The 17,579-nt window shown below is 54.1% G+C and overlaps 1 long non-coding RNA gene across 1 annotated transcript in view; it reads right to left on the reverse strand.

Moving 5' to 3' along the window:
- Positions 1 to 17,579, reverse strand: part of LOC128928656 (uncharacterized) — a 46,916-nt gene continuing 29,337 nt past the window's right edge. The window contains exon 5 of the long non-coding RNA XR_008474077.2: positions 1 to 448. This is a non-coding gene — a long non-coding RNA (uncharacterized LOC128928656). The remainder of the gene's footprint in view (positions 449 to 17,579) is intronic.

Here is a 17,579-nt window from a genome sequence, read left to right on the forward strand (position 1 = left end):
AGACGACCAGTGAACACTTGTTGAAAACCACATTACTATCTTACACAAATAAAGACACCGCGATGTACGTTTTATACACTTCGTGTCTGCCTTCTCTTCTTTTCTAAACATTTCACTTAGAAGCAATTCTCGTTTTTGTTCCTCTCTTTCTCTGTCACTACCTTCTTTTGTATTAAATGGGTATTTTTTTTTTAGTGTACCATTTTTACTCTTGTTTATTTTACCATGTTAAAACGGGTTACTGGGCCCCTGCTGTGTCCCAGCAGCATTCCAAACCAGGAACGAGAGAGAGACATCCACCCCGCTACAGAAAGTCTTCTCCCAGCAAGGAGGCCCTGAGGCCTTGTGAAGAGGACTGAGGCCAGACAGATGGAGGAGGCAGATTCCAGCTCAGCAGCGTGCCAGCTCTGTGATCTTGGGCACGAAGCTCGTCTCTGAACTTGATTTCCTGCGGTGGAAACAACAGGACACACTTTGTAGGGTTATGTTAACATAAAATTATCTCACCTGACTGTGGAGTGAATGGTGCCCCCTCGCATATTAACTCCACATCCTGCCCTGGCCTGCCCAGGGCTGAGTCCTTCCTCCTCAAGCACTCTCCCACCTAAGTTCAGTATTACAGCTAGAGGACACGCAGCTGGCCGTGTCCCACCTCTGCCATTACCCTAGGACTTTGTTATTCCGTGGAGCTGGATTCTGTTTGTGGACATAGAGATGACCATCAGGTAAGCAGATAACAGATTGCTATTGCTTCCAAGAGGATCCATGTCTGAAGTTCTCAAGAGCCAGGCTGGATGTGGCATGGGCCTCCTTCCCCTCCTCAGGACATAGTCCCAGCCCAGGTCACTGGAGGAAGCACTCCCAGGGGCCGTGGGGGCCGTGGGCAATGCCCTGAGAGGCTGGGGCTCCTGACAACGGGTCCTGGCATTTCGAGTCTCTTTATAATTACGCCACCGACATGCAGAATTTGGTCTGAGACCTGCAATAGTTGGCATGGGGGAGGGAGAACATCACAGCATGGACAGCTCTGAGCTCTGTCATGAGGTTGAGTCTCACGGGGGTGACCAGGTCTCAACAGCAAATGTTCCATTAGAGGATGGAAGTGTTCCATAAAAGGCGCCCTAGGAGGAGGGGACTTCGAGACTCCGTCACTCTATCCATGTAAAATGGATGGATGGATGGACTGAGTCTCCAAGAGCCCAGAAGACTCATCCCATGAACTCAACCCAAGGGTCCAGCAGAAGAACGGCTGAGATGGGCCCTGAGCATCCGGAGCAGGAGCAGCAGCAAGATGGTGAGTGATCTTACATCCCACACCCCGAAGTTTTCCACCAAAGAAAGCAGCAGGGGCTCTTTACAAAATCACTTCGCAGGAAGAGGGAGCAGTCCCAGACAGGAGGACCTCAGGTCCTTGCCAGAGCGTGATGCGGCTCGCCATGGAATGAGAACCAAACTCCAGGATTTCTGCCCTAGTGCTGGTGGGAACTGCGGGCCCCCATGAGCTCTGACTGACAAGCGGCATGTCCAGCATGGACCTCACTGGCAAGCACACTGCGCTCAGCTGTCTGGGGAGCGTGGTTCACATCCCTTCTGCCTGGGAGGTGCCCACGGTGGACAGGTGTGAGGACTGCAGAGCCCATCTTCCCCCTCCTTGGTGTGTCTACCTCCTGAGAGACAGATGGGTGAGGTGGAAAAGGGGCCACCAAAGACAGCTGCCGTTCTCCAGGCAGGGGTGGGGTCTGACCCCAGAGCCGGTGGAGGGGTGGGAGAAAGGGATGCACCCTTGTTCTAATATTCGATTATGGCGCCATGTCCATCTGGACTCAGTGGCCATCTGAGCCCTCCCCTCCATCCTGTCCAGCTTGGAGGTCAGTCCCCTTCCAAGAGTACTGTGATCCAAAAGCATTTCTCAGTCCACTAGATTGCTCAGATGCATCCCATCCACCTGTACAAGCCTGAGAAGGAAGTCTTCACACCGTTTAGTGGCTGAGACACAGGCGCGGGGCAGATCTGCAGACTCAGGCTGTCCTGGGTCAAGCGTGGCCAGCTCCAGTCCAGGGTCAGCTCCTCAACTCGGAGTCACTCACACCTTGCTGCCCAAGGCCCATCTCCCCTCATTTCATCCCATGCCTCAGACAGCGTGAGCAATCCAACGTCCATCAGTGTTCTTCCCTGGTGTCCCAATCCTCTGCAAGCCTCGCCGTGCAGTGACTGTCCACGCACAGGAACCCAGAGAGCTGAGCTGCGACTGGTTCCCACCCAGAACAGTTGGGTTGGGGTCTTCAGGCCCCCTGGGCCCCCCTCCTCCTGGGGCCACAGTTGCATCCACGCCCCACTTGCTTCCTGAGGTGCGAGCTTTGATTTTATTAAGAAAGAGGTATCCCAGGTGCAGTCTGAGTGGGAGCCCAGGAGGCAGTCACTCCAGCCAGCATCGCAGGGGCCTCCACAGCCCTGGGTCAGAGTCCCGCCTCCACCCATTCAGACCTCCTCTGGACTCCTCTCCCGGAACAGGTGGGTTATAAATCATTCGGTCTGAATTCCTCCAAGGTCTTCACAGACTGCATATTCACTGCTATTCACACTCCACGACAGAAGAAACGAGCTGAGTGCCGGAGCTCCAGAAAGACCCTCCAGTGCGGACCCCGCCCCACCGCACCAGGACTCTTGCGGGCTGGCTCTGGGCACCAGCCTTGATGGGGACGTTCGTACAGCAGTGAAGGGGTGGGCAGTGGCCCGGGACCAACCGTCCTAATTGGTACTCATTCCCAGGGCCACTTCTCAGGAGCTGCAGCTTTCTGCAGCCAGAAAAAACCTTCTTTCTAGTTTACTAAGCTGCTTTATAGACTCACCTATGACCGAAACAGTTTATGATCAATACCGGTAAATGATGAATATGCCTCTCTCTCTCTCTTTCTCTCTCCCAGTCTTTTTCTTTCTCCCAAATGGCTTTCAAATGGGGAAAATATTGTTTTAATAAGGCAAACTCCACAACAGGCCTCCATAATGCATCTTGGAGGGAGGATTCGCAGGTAATCACACTCTCAACTAGAGGCACGGCCCCCGCGGGGACGACCTCAGCACCTCCCAGGTCCATCACACTCTTCCTTCTGTAGTTTCCATTCCTATCAGAAGGCTGATCCACATCACAGCCTGCTCTAGAGCTGCCCGGGTAGGATCCACGTGTGGGTCTCTCACACTTCCCAGAGCTCATTCCCCATGGAAGAGAGCCAGTTCCGCCAGGGTGGGCAGCAGGGTTCTAGGAGCTGCCCGCTCATGCTCAGAGCTGCCCCGGGAGGTAAGGGTTCTAGGAGCTGCCCGGTCATGCCCAGAGCTGCCCCGGGAGGTGAGGGTTCTAGGAGCTGCCCGCTCATGCCCAGAGCTGCCCGGGAGGTGATGGTTCTAGGAGCTGCCCGCTCATGCCCAGAGCTGCCCGGGAGGTGAGGGTTCTAGGAGCTGCCTGCTCATGCCCAGAGCTGCCCGGGAGGTGAGGGTTCTAGGAGCTGCCTGCTCATGCCCAGAGCTGCCCGGGAGGTGAGGGTTCTAGGAGCTGCCTGCTCATGCCCAGAGCTGCCCGGGAGGTGAGGGTTCTAGGAGCTGCCTGCTCATGCCCAGAGCTGCCCGGGAGGTGAGGGTTCTAGGAGCTGCCTGCTCATGCCCAGAGCTGCCTGGGAGGTGAGGGTTCTAGGAGCTGCTTTCTCACACCCAGAGCTGCCCGGGAGGTGACGGTTCTAGGAGCTGCCCGGTCATGCCCAGAGCTGCCCAGGAGGTGAGGGTTCTAGGAGCTGCCTGCTCACACCCAGAGCTGCCTGGGAGGTGACGGTTCTAGGAGCTGCCTGCTCATGCCCAGAGCTGCCCAGGAGGTGAGGGTTCTAGGAGCTGCCTGCTCACACCCAGAGCTGCCCGGGAGGTGAGGGTCAGCGCATCCCATTCCTGGCCTCCTTTGTTCCACATCTTCCCCTTCGAGACTCCATTTGAGAAGTTCATACATGGAATCGTGGAGCCCAAACCTCCCCAGGCCCTGATCTCAGGAAGATGCTTTTCTTCCACCCACTGAGCACACAAACACCTTCCCCTCCATTTCCCCTTTCTTTTTTAAGGGGGACGTTTTAAATGTAACCCCAAACCAATAACCCTGATCAGACAAACATTTCCAGGACCCAGAATGGAGAGCCAGGGTGAAGCCGCATGGCCGGGACTCTGGTCCAGACAGGCTGTGGGCACCTTTGGGAGTTGGTCCCTGAGGTTCCTGAGACCTGTGGGCACCTTTGGAAGTCGGTCCCCATGGGCTACAGGAGCATCTCCAGCCTGGGGCGAGCTGTGAACACGGAAGACCCTCAACGCCACCTACAGCCACGAAAATGCTAAGTAAACCTTCATGGAACACTATGACACACAGAAATTTAAAGTCTGAGGTGGTGCTTGATGCAGAGCAGCTCTGACTGCTGGTGCTGCTGGTGGGATCATAAGCTGATGTGGCCGCTCTGGAGAGTGATAGGCAGACCCCAGCCATCCTGGTGCATGGTCCTGTCCCCGGCCATGTGCCCAGGCAGGCAGAGACACACCAGTGGGATTATGGCAGCTTTGTTTATAGTACCAATAATAAAAATGAAATGTTTGAAACTAGCTAAAGACCCACCAGGAAGAAAACGACTAAATTAATACAGAAAAAACATATAACTTAATACTGCCCCTTTGGGGAAATCTGTTTTTGAGACTTACCCATGTGAGCGTATGAAGCAGTTCTCGACATCGTTTATCGACACCCCCGTACAGAGCAGAAGCGTAAGAGCTTGCAAAGGAGACAGACACCAGATCCGAGGTGGGAGCTACACAGGGTTGGGGAAACTGCAGCAGAAGCAGAGAAGGCTGCGGCTCTACCCGGGTGCTGCATCTCATCGGAACACATTTCTGATGCTATCACCCTGGCCACGCTGATGGCTTCATCAGTGTTTGCAAATGTCTGAACACATCAAACCGTAGACATTAAAAACATGCGGGTTTGTGTATATCAACTCTACCTCAAGAATGCTGTTAAAATTATATCTGAAGGAAATGTGGCCAGTTGTAAAGGTCTGCTGGGGAAGGCAATTCTCCCTACTCCCTCCCAGAGGCTCCACCTTCAGAGCTGCCTGTGGCCCCAAAAGAGCTCCGGAGACCACAAGCATCTCATCATCCACACCCATAAAGCACGGAAGGAGCTTCGTGGGGGACGGCCACTGTCCCGCTGCTCAGCATCTCTCTACCGGGAGATTCCTCTCCCACTCCCCTGGGCTCCCCACTGAGCAGGTTCCCATCACTGGGTCTGACCCAGCCGGGCTTCTCCTCTCCAGCCTCGGTGAGGGTCAGGCAGTGGAACCATCCAGGGAGGTGAGAAGCAGCGAGGCTCAGGCTGGGGAAGGACAAGAGAATCTTACACCACCTGCTCGGGATGAGGAAGGGGTGGCTGGGGGCCATGGGGCCACCTTGTTCTGATAGTGGCGCAGGCCGTGGGCCAGAGCTGAGAGGTGCTTCCGGACGCACCCCATCAGCCCTGACCAGCCCGTACCTGCCAGGTTAGAGAATGCACGAATCGCCTTTGTGTATCCTGAAGTTTGGGTCAGATTTGCTGCTACCTGTGGTCAACACTGTCCTGACCGATGCACATAAAAAGAGGAGAAAGCGGAGAGGAAATGGGGACTGGACCCCCTCACCAGGATCCCAAGGAAGGGAAGCCCATGCCAGCTGGCAGAGGCAGGAGCCTGGTCACAGACCTCCAGGAGAGCCCTGCAAGCTGCCTTTCAATTCCTCAGTGAACGTGAAGCAAGAGCCTGCAGGGAGAACAGAGCTCTCGCCCCAGCTGGAAGCTGTGCCAGATGCAGAAGGAGAGCTCACTTGGGGGACCAAATCAGGGACAGATGAGAAGACAAGAGAAGCAATGGCGACGTCGGCACAAGGTCAGGGTGAAACGGCAAGAAGCCGGCAGCTGCCCACCCACGCCACCAGTGGGACAGGGCTCTGATCAGGGCGGGATTTGGTGCAGGGGTTCACAGCACCTCCCTGCTGCGGCTGCCCTGCTCCACCCCTCAGACATCAGAGCCCACCTGGACGGTGAGCCAGCAGCCATAAAGAAGGCTGGTGCTGTTAGAGGCAGAAAGTCAGCCCCTGCCCTGGGGGCAGCTCAGAGTCCTGGGCCCTTTCCCAGTTTGCGGTGCACCAGCGACACCCCCTCAGCTCTGCTGCTGCCAGCCCCTTGTGTCTTTCCTGATCTGATTAAGGAGTGTCCTGTGCAGAGCCCCGCAGGAGCTGGAAGTCCTCGGATCAGAGCTCGCCCTGCAGGGTCAGGAAAGGCGTGATTTCTGAAGCCTGAGGAGGAGATCTCAACAGAAACCATTTCATCTGAAAACTGACAGGAATGTGAGAGCTTAGAACGATCCTGTCTTAAAACAAGTTTGGGTCCTTGTAAATCTGAGCCTCAATCCATTGTCCCCAAAAAGAGACTGCCCATTCCTCCTCCAAAACTCACCTACTGGCTGAGAAATGCTCAGATAACGCCAGGAAATCTGAACCCCACAGCTGTTACCAACACTGCCTAATTTGCGTACACAGACGATTTTCAATGGCAGCGCTGCTTAAATATAAATGCCCAAATTATATTCCAAAGTGAATAATTTAAGAGAAAAATGAAGTGAAGTCTGCGGGTCTGGAGTTGCCGGCAAACAAGGCGTGGGGGGTGAGGCCGGAGCACAGAGGCAGACGCTGCCCAGAAGCCCCAGCACAGCCTGGCCTCGTTGGGCGTGGCCCTGAGCACAGCCACGCTGTTCCTGTTTAAGTTGGGGACTTTGGTCATGTAGCAGCGGGTCACCAAGGGGCAGTGACTAAGACCCAATGCCCTGAGCCCTGCTCAGTGAGTAAGACCCAATTCGGTGAGTGAGGCCCCGTGCCCTGTGTGAGGCCATGGGGCGAGCCCGGCTGCCCCGCACCTCTCCAGGAGCAAACGCAAAGGGGCCAGGATGGGCCTGGCTCACATCACACCATGTCAGCTGACACGGTTTTAAATCACAAACATGCTTTTCCTAATAAGGAAAACAAATGAGGAGGTGGGGAGCCTTCTTGGTGATATTGGCAGTGACTGTAGCACGGCTGAATCTCAGCAATCACCCTGCATTTCATAATTACACAAAAATAACTGAGGACGAAAACCGTATCCGCAATACGATCACTGTTTCATGAAACGTACACAGGCTTGTAACAACTGAACGGTCCAGTGCCCAGAAAGTTCAGTGCTCCTCCTTGCTTCTCCTGTGAACGACACTGCCCTCGTACAACCGCCTCTCAGTGACGATCAGTGGCCGTCAGTGGCCTCTGCAGGGAGTCCATCTCCAGTAACTCAGAGCAGGAACGCAAGCAGCTGTTTGATGAATGCCTGTGTCCAGCACGGTGGGGCTGTGGACAGGGAGCAGGTGGGGGCCAGGATGCTGATGCCTGGAATTTGAAGGCAGTAAAGGAAAGGGGCCTGAAGGATGGAGCCTCTGGATCCACACAAGTCGGGGGACTGTGGGCCCCTCATTAGGGAGGACACGGGAAGGTGTAGACAGAGGCCCACTGCTCACTGGTGGCCTTGCTGAACTCATGCTGCCCAAGAGCCATCTGAGGAGGCTTCAAGAGCCCACTGGATTCAGAGTCTAGAGTGAAATTAGAGGGGAATATTCTAGAGACGCCATCTGGGGTTCACCAACATACGGACAGCACTGAAGGCCCAGGGAATGGGGGAGGTAGATGAGGAAAGTAAATATGGTGGCACGAGAAGGTGGGCCCAGGACGAACCTTTTGGCACACCCCACACCCAGGCAGGGGAGGCATCATCTGGAAAGAAAACCAAGAGGGAACAGCCGAGACAGAGGAGACAGCCAGGGAGTGCGCCACCCCGGAAGCCAGAGGAGAGGAGGTCCCCACGGGCATCTGATGCTGCTGAGAGGCGGCGGCACGCGCCGGAGGAGGACCTGGAGATGCGCAGGTCACTGGCGGCTGAGTGAGAAGAGCACGTGGGCCGAGCATGTGGGAGGGGGCCGCTCACGGGCTGAGGGCTGGCTGGGCTGAGGACTGGGAGCCCTAGGATAGAGCAGTTGACCGGGAGGAGGCGGTGAGAAAACAGACAGAAACACAGACAGCCTCTGCTGTGCAGGCAGACAGCTGTGCAAGGAAAGAAGTGGACAGTCACGGGGAGAAGCTGAGAGATGGGAAGGTCTGCTGCTGCAGAATGTGCTAGAAAGGGAGGGGAACTGCTGCCAGGGATGCAGATTCCAACTCCGGCAACAGGGGACCTACAGAGGCCTGCGGTGCCAGGAGTGCCCTCCACTGCAGCCTGGTCTTCCCGTGCACACGAGTCCAGTGCTGACAAATCCGTTGGTTTTTCAAAAAGAACGAAGACTCTTGCACTTCCGTTTGATGACTAGAAAAGCCCGCCTGCTAGAAAGGCCTTCACATCACAAGTTCCTGTACAGGCACCACTAACGCAGGTCACTAGGATACACCCACGAGGGCTCTAAGGAGGAAGAGCCGGGTGGACACGAGATACTGAGGATAATAAATTCTGGGTGGACGGAATGAGACGGTGCCACAAGGCACGAGATGCATGCCTAGTCACCGTGGGCTCCCACTCAGCTGCCACAGGATCAGGTGCGGTCAGCTGCGGGGCCACCAGGCCCTCCACATTCCCGTCCCTCTCCTGCAAGTGTCTTCCCCGAGAGCACTGAAGACTGTTTTTCTGAATCACTGAAAATAATTATTAACTGTCTTCTTAAGACAAAGAGCCCTCGCTAGTGGTAAGCTGACTCACCACTCGCCTGCACCAGCTGGGCCGGGCACCAGCGCTTCTGCCTCTGGGCCTCAGGGAGCCTGCCTGGCAGAAAACCCAGCGGCCTCCACCTCCAAGCTGCCCACCGGGGCACACCGATTTCCTACCACAGGGAATGTTTCCTTCTTGACACTAATGGCCTCCTGGAAAACTGGAGGACAAAATGATTAGAGATCAGAAGTGAACCAAGAGCTATCAGACACGTGCGTTAGCGGTTGCTCTCCTCCGTGAGGGCACAAGTTCGAGCACAGCGCTTGCTTCAATGCTGCAGAGCAAGTCCCGTCTGTTCATGGACTCAGCCTCGTGTGCTGTGCGAACACGGTGGTCGGGCGCTGAGGCGTAAATGTGCTGTGCCTCTGGGGCAGGTGCAAGTGGATCTGCGCTCGCTGACCTGCTGCTCAGATGGTCTGAAATGAAAACGAAGAAAGATGCAACTTTGGCTCCTTTGGCCTCACTCTCCAGCCGTGGCCACCGGCGTGCACGGCATGGCCTCCCTCTGCACGCACGTCTGAGGCCTCTGTGGGTGTTGGTACGTCTGCGACACCGGTGCATGGATTTCTCTGCTTTGATGAAAACAGCGAGAAAGATACACTCTCCATGGTTTTTAGCAAGCCTCCATCCTTTGAGCCTGGCCTCTGGGTCCCCAGGGTGTCTGCGTCACCGCCTTGTCCCTGGCCCTGCTTCAGCTGAAACGAAGACTCCAGGTTATTTGGTTTTCCACGCCTTTTTTCCTTCAATTCCATGAGCTTCTAATCACTGACTCCAATCAGCTGGGCCTGTTTCTGATGCCGACAAAGCATGCTGATGGGTCTGGCACTGACCTAAGCTTTTGAAACGGAAAAAGTCTCACTACTTCTCTCACGAAGTTCCCTGCTCCAGGAGGGTGAGGATGAGCTAGAAGAGAGAGCCAACAAGCCACGGCTTGTGACCTAAATGCACTACTGCCACTACTGCTAAAAACAGTAACAATTATCCTTCCTAATACCTAAGAACTTGTACCTCACTCAAAGCGAAGAGAGAACAAGCTCCTCAGAAGTGATACGCACTGTTCTGCCGTCCCTCAAATACAACTGAGGATAATAAACTGAAAATTCCAAATGAGCACGAGACTCGATAGCCCCCACATTCTACAGCCCATGTGACGCTGACCAACAGAAGATCTCCATGTCTCATTCCAAATCCACAGGAGACCTCATCCCCATGGGGATTGCAGAGAGGGTGAGGAGCCAGCACGGGAGGCCTGGGCTGCTGAGGAGGCCCTCTCTGGAGACACCTTCTCGTGAGTTCCACCAACACCCCTGGGAGAGGGGAAGGGGTGCCAGCTGCTAGCATGTGAGCAGTGCTCACATGTGGAAGGTGCATCTGTGGAGATGGGGAAGGTGGGTAGATTCCTGGGAAATTCTGGAGGAAAAATCAAAGGTTAATGAGCAGTTATGAGGGACATCAACAAAATGAAACACTTTTGCTCTGCAAAAACCCACGTGGAGAGGGGGAAATGACAAACCAATTCCACAGACTGGAATAAAACTTACAAACCACGTTTGTAACATAGGACTGCTTTCCATCATATCTACTGCAATCTCTCAAATCTCAATTGTTAAAAGTACAAACAATCCAATTAGAAAACGGATATGAACAGACAGCTCACTGGAGACCACGAGCAGATGGCAAAGAAGCTGTCGAAGGGCACTCAGCATCAGCAGCCATCAGGAACATGCGGATTAAAGCCACCATGAGGCACCGCCCTGCACCCATCACAAAGGCTAAAATAACGAACAGCAACAAGACCCAGTGCTGGTGAGAACACAAAGGAGCCGGACCACTCATGCTGTGGATGGAGAGGTGACACGCTGCCGCCACCCTGGAACACAGGCTGGTGGTTTCTTATTAAAGTAAACAAGATAATCGTGTGCTCAGCAGCTGCACTCTCAGGCGTCGGTCCCAGAGGCAAAGAGGACACTGACACAGAAACAGAGGCAATGTGCTCAGCAGCTTTACCCACTGAAGTTCTGCACTCTCAGGCGTCGGTCCCAGAGGCAAAGAGGACACAGACACAGAAACAGAGGCAATGTGCTCAGCAGCTTTACCCACTGAAGTTCTGCACTCTCAGGCGTCTGTCCCAGAGGCAAAGAGGACACTGACACAGAAACAGAGGCAATGTGCTCAGCAGCTTTACCCACTGAAGTTCTGCACTCTCAGGCGTCTGTCCCAGAGGCAAAGAGGACACTGACACAGAAACAGAGGCAATGTGCTCAGCAGCTTTACCCACTGAAGTTCTGCACTCTCAGGCGTCGGTCCCAGAGGCAAAGAGGACACTGACACAGAAACAGAGGCAATGTGCTCAGCAGCTTTACCCACTGAAGTTCTGCACTCTCAGGCGTCTGTCCCAGAAGCAAAGAGGACACTGACACAGAAACAGAGGCAATGTGCTCAGCAGCTGCACCCACTGAAGTTCTGCACTCTCAGGCGTCGGTCCCAGAGGCAAAGAGGACACTGACACAGAAACAGAGGCAATGTGCTCAGCAGCTTTACCCACTGAAGTTCTGCACTCTCAGGCGTCTGTCCCAGAGGCAAAGAGGACACTGACACAGAAACAGAGGCAATGTGCTCAGCAGCTTTACCCACTGAAGTTCTGCACTCTCAGGCGTCTGTCCCAGAGGCAAAGAGGACACTGACACAGAAACAGAGGCAATGTGCTCAGCAGCTTTACCCACTGAAGTTCTGCACTCTCAGGCGTCTGTCCCAGAGGCAAAGAGGACACTGACACAGAAACAGAGGCAATGTGCTCAGCAGCTTTACCCACTGAAGTTCTGCACTCTCAGGCGTCTGTCCCAGAGGCAAAGAGGACACTGACACAGAAACAGAGGCAATGTGCTCAGCAGCTTTACCCACTGAAGTTCTGCACTCTCAGGCGTCTGTCCCAGAAGCAAAGAGGACACTGACACAGAAACAGAGGCAATGTGCTCAGCAGCTGCACCCACTGAAGTTCTGCACTCTCAGGCGTCGGTCCCAGAGGCAAAGAGGACACTGACACAGAAACAGAGGCAATGTGCTCAGCAGCTTTACCCACTGAAGTTCTGCACTCTCAGGCGTCTGTCCCAGAGGCAAAGAGGACACTGACACAGAAACAGAGGCAATGTGCTCAGCAGCTTTACCCACTGAAGTTCTGCACTCTCAGGCGTCTGTCCCAGAGGCAAAGAGGACACTGACACAGAAACAGAGGCAATGTGCTCAGCAGCTTTACCCACTGAAGTTCTGCACTCTCAGGCGTCTGTCCCAGAGGCAAAGAGGACACTGACACAGAAACAGAGGCAATGTGCTCAGCAGCTTTACCCACTGAAGTTCTGCACTCTCAGGCGTCTGTCCCAGAGGCAAAGAGGACACTGACACAGAAACAGAGGCAATGTGCTCAGCAGCTTTACCCACTGAAGTTCTGCACTCTCAGGCGTCTGTCCCAGAAGCAAAGAGGACACTGACACAGAAACAGAGGCAATGTGCTCAGCAGCTGCACCCACTGAAGTTCTGCACTCTCAGGCGTCGGTCCCAGAGGCAAAGAGGACACTGACACAGAAACAGAGGCAATGTGCTCAGCAGCTTTACCCACTGAAGTTCTGCACTCTCAGGCGTCTGTCCCAGAGGCAAAGAGGACACTGACACAGAAACAGAGGCAATGTGCTCAGCACCTTTACCCACTGAAGTTCTGCACTCTCAGGCGTCTGTCCCAGAAGCAAAGAGGACACTGACACAGAAACAGAGGCAATGTGCTCAGCAGCTGCACCCACTGAAGTTCTGCACTCTCAGGCGTCGGTCCCAGAGGCAAAGAGGACACTGACACAGAAACAGAGGCAATGTGCTCAGCAGCTTTACCCACTGAAGTTCTGCACTCTCAGGCGTCTGTCCCAGAGGCAAAGAGGACACTGACACAGAAACAGAGGCAATGTGCTCAGCAGCTTTACCCACTGAAGTTCTGCACTCTCAGGCGTCTGTCCCAGAGGCAAAGAGGACACTGACACAGAAACAGAGGCAATGTGCTCAGCAGCTTTACCCACTGAAGTTCTGCACTCTCAGGCGTCTGTCCCAGAGGCAAAGAGGACACTGACACAGAAACAGAGGCAATGTGCTCAGCAGCTTTACCCACTGAAGTTCTGCACTCTCAGGCGTCTGTCCCAGAGGCAAAGAGGACACTGACACAGAAACAGAGGCAATGTGCTCAGCAGCTTTACCCACTGAAGTTCTGCACTCTCAGGCGTCTGTCCCAGAAGCAAAGAGGACACTGACACAGAAACAGAGGCAATGTGCTCAGCAGCTGCACCCACTGAAGTTCTGCACTCTCAGGCGTCGGTCCCAGAGGCAAAGAGGACACTGACACAGAAACAGAGGCAATGTGCTCAGCAGCTTTACCCACTGAAGTTCTGCACTCTCAGGCGTCTGTCCCAGAGGCAAAGAGGACACTGACACAGAAACAGAGGCAATGTGCTCAGCAGCTTTACCCACTGAAGTTCTGCACTCTCAGGCGTCTGTCCCAGAGGCAAAGAGGACACTGACACAGAAACAGAGGCAATGTGCTCAGCAGCTTTACCCACTGAAGTTCTGCACTCTCCGGCGTCTGTCCCAGAGGCAAAGAGGACACTGACACAGAAACAGAGGCAATGTGCTCAGCAGCTTTACCCACTGAAGTTCTGCACTCTCAGGCGTCTGTCCCAGAGGCAAAGAGGACACTGACACAGAAACAGAGGCAATGTGCTCAGCAGCTTTACCCACTGAAGTTCTGCACTCTCAGGCGTCTGTCCCAGAGGCAAAGAGGACACTGACACAGAAACAGAGGCAATGTGCTCAGCAGCTTTACCCACTGAAGTTCTGCACTCTCAGGCGTCTGTCCCAGAGGCAAAGAGGACACTGACACAGAAACAGAGGCAATGTGCTCAGCAGCTTTACCCACTGAAGTTCTGCACTCTCAGGCGTCTGTCCCAGAGGCAAAGAGGACACTGACACAGAAACAGAGGCAATGTGCTCAGCAGCTTTACCCACTGAAGTTCTGCACTCTCAGGCGTCTGTCCCAGAGGCAAAGAGGACACTGACACAGAAACAGAGGCAATGTGCTCAGCAGCTTTACCCACTGAAGTTCTGCACTCTCAGGCGTCTGTCCCAGAGGCAAAGAGGACACTGACACAGAAACAGAGGCAATGTGCTCAGCAGCTTTACCCACTGAAGTTCTGCACTCTCAGGCGTCTGTCCCAGAGGCAAAGAGGACACTGACACAGAAACAGAGGCAATGTGCTCAGCAGCTTTACCCACTGAAGTTCTGCACTCTCAGGCGTCTGTCCCAGAGGCAAAGAGGACACTGACACAGAAACAGAGGCAATGTGCTCAGCAGCTTTACCCACTGAAGTTCTGCACTCTCAGGCGTCTGTCCCAGAGGCAAAGAGGACACTGACACAGAAACAGAGGCAATGTGCTCAGCAGCTTTACCCACTGAAGTTCTGCACTCTCAGGCGTCTGTCCCAGAGGCAAAGAGGACACTGACACAGAAACAGAGGCAATGTGCTCAGCAGCTTTACCCACTGAAGTTCTGCACTCTCAGGCGTCTGTCCCAGAGGCAAAGAGGACACTGACACAGAAACAGAGGCAATGTGCTCAGCAGCTTTACCCACTGAAGTTCTGCACTCTCAGGCGTCTGTCCCAGAGGCAAAGAGGACACTGACACAGAAACAGAGGCAATGTGCTCAGCAGCTTTACCCACTGAAGTTCTGCACTCTCAGGCGTCTGTCCCAGAGGCAAAGAGGACACTGACACAGAAACAGAGGCAATGTGCTCAGCAGCTTTACCCACTGAAGTTCTGCACTCTCAGGCATCTGTCCCAGAAGCAAAGAGGACACTGACACAGAAACAGAGGCAATGTGCTCAGCAGCTTTACCCACTGAAGTTCTGCACTCTCAGGCGTCTGTCCCAGAGGCAAAGAGGACACTGACACAGAAACAGAGGCAATGTGCTCAGCAGCTTTACCCACTGAAGTTCTGCACTCTCAGGCGTCTGTCCCAGAAGCAAAGAGGACACTGACACAGAAACAGAGGCAATGTGCTCAGCAGCTTTACCCACTGAAGTTCTGCACTCTCAGGCGTCTGTCCCAGAGGCAAAGAGGACACTGACACAGAAACAGAGGCAATGTGCTCAGCAGCTTTACCCACTGAAGTTCTGCACTCTCAGGCGTCTGTCCCAGAAGCAAAGAGGACACTGACACAGAAACAGAGGCAATGTGCTCAGCAGCTTTACCCACTGAAGTTCTGCACTCTCAGGCGTCTGTCCCAGAGGCAAAGAGGACACTGACACAGAAACAGAGGCAATGTGCTCAGCAGCTTTACCCACTGAAGTTCTGCACTCTCAGGCGTCTGTCCCAGAGGCAAAGAGGACACTGACACAGAAACAGAGGCAATGTGCTCAGCAGCTTTACCCACTGAAGTTCTGCACTCTCAGGCGTCTGTCCCAGAGGCAAAGAGGACACTGACACAGAAACAGAGGCAATGTGCTCAGCAGCTTTACCCACTGAAGTTCTGCACTCTCAGGCGTCTGTCCCAGAGGCAAAGAGGACACTGACACAGAAACAGAGGCAATGTGCTCAGCAGCTTTACCCACTGAAGTTCTGCACTCTCAGGCGTCTGTCCCAGAGGCAAAGAGGACACTGACACAGAAACAGAGGCAATCTGCTCAGCAGCTTTACCCACTGAAGTTCTGCACTCTCAGGCGTCTGTCCCAGAAGCAAAGAGGACACTGACACAGAAACAGAGGCAATGTGCTCAGCAGCTTTACCCACTGAAGTTCTGCACTCTCAGGCGTCTGTCCCAGAGGCAAAGAGGACACTGACACAGAAACAGAGGCAATGTGCTCAGCAGCTTTACCCACTGAAGTTCTGCACTCTCAGGCGTCTGTCCCAGAAGCAAAGAGGACACTGACACAGAAACAGAGGCAATGTGCTCAGCAGCTTTACCCACTGAAGTTCTGCACTCTCAGGCATCTGTCCCAGAGGCAAAGAGGACACTGACACAGAAACAGAGGCAATGTGCTCAGCAGCTTTACCCACTGAAGTTCTGCACTCTCAGGCGTCTGTCCCAGAGGCAAAGAGGACACTGACACAGAAACAGAGGCAATGTGCTCAGCAGCTTTACCCACTGAAGTTCTGCACTCTCAGGCGTCTGTCCCAGAGGCAAAGAGGACACTGACACAGAAACAGAGGCAATGTGCTCAGCAGCTTTACCCACTGAAGTTCTGCACTCTCAGGCGTCTGTCCCAGAGGCAAAGAGGACACTGACACAGAAACAGAGGCAATGTGCTCAGCAGCTTTACCCACTGAAGTTCTGCACTCTCAGGCGTCTGTCCCAGAGGCAAAGAGGACACTGACACAGAAACAGAGGCAATGTGCTCAGCAGCTTTACCCACTGAAGTTCTGCACTCTCAGGCGTCTGTCCCAGAGGCAAAGAGGACACTGACACAGAAACAGAGGCAATGTGCTCAGCAGCTTTACCCACTGAAGTTCTGCACTCTCAGGCGTCTGTCCCAGAGGCAAAGAGGACACTGACACAGAAACAGAGGCAATGTGCTCAGCAGCTTTACCCACTGAAGTTCTGCACTCTCAGGCGTCTGTCCCAGAGGCAAAGAGGACACTGACACAGAAACAGAGGCAATGTGCTCAGCAGCTTTACCCACTGAAGTTCTGCACTCTCAGGCGTCTGTCCCAGAGGCAAAGAGGACACTGACACAGAAACAGAGGCAATGTGCTCAGCAGCTTTACCCACTGAAGTTCTGCACTCTCAGGCGTCTGTCCCAGAGGCAAAGAGGACACTGACACAGAAACAGAGGCAATGTGCTCAGCAGCTTTACCCACTGAAGTTCTGCACTCTCAGGCGTCTGTCCCAGAGGCAAAGAGGACACTGACACAGAAACAGAGGCAATGTGCTCAGCAGCTTTACCCACTGAAGTTCTGCACTCTCAGGCGTCTGTCCCAGAGGCAAAGAGGACACTGACACAGAAACAGAGGCAATGTGCTCAGCAGCTTTACCCACTGAAGTTCTGCACTCTCAGGCATCTGTCCCAGAAGCAAAGAGGACACTGACACAGAAACAGAGGCAATGTGCTCAGCAGCTTTACCCACTGAAGTTCTGCACTCTCAGGCGTCTGTCCCAGAGGCAAAGAGGACACTGACACAGAAACAGAGGCAATGTGCTCAGCAGCTTTACCCACTGAAGTTCTGCACTCTCAGGCGTCTGTCCCAGAGGCAAAGAGGACACTGACACAGAAACAGAGGCAATGTGCTCAGCAGCTTTACCCACTGAAGTTCTGCACTCTCAGGCGTCTGTCCCAGAGGCAAAGAGGACACTGACACAGAAACAGAGGCAATGTGCTCAGCAGCTTTACCCACTCAAGTTCTGCACTCTCAGGCGTCTGTCCCAGAGGCAAAGAGGACACTGACACAGAAACAGAGGCAATGTGCTCAGCAGCTTTACCCACTGAAGTTCTGCACTCTCAGGCGTCGGTCCCAGAGGCAAAGAGGACACTGACACAGAAACAGAGGCAATGTGCTCAGCAGCTTTACCCACTGAAGTTCTGCACTCTCAGGCGTCGGTCCCAGAGGCAAAGAGGACACAGACACAGAAACAGAGGCAATGTGCTCAGCAGCTTTACCCACTGAAGTTCTGCACTCTCAGGCGTCTGTCCCAGAGGCAAAGAGGACACTGACACAGAAACAGAGGCAATG

The sequence above is a fragment of the Callithrix jacchus genome, chromosome 9 (assembly GCF_049354715.1).
Source record: "Callithrix jacchus isolate 240 chromosome 9, calJac240_pri, whole genome shotgun sequence".
Classification (NCBI taxonomy): domain Eukaryota; kingdom Metazoa; phylum Chordata; class Mammalia; order Primates; family Cebidae; genus Callithrix; species Callithrix jacchus.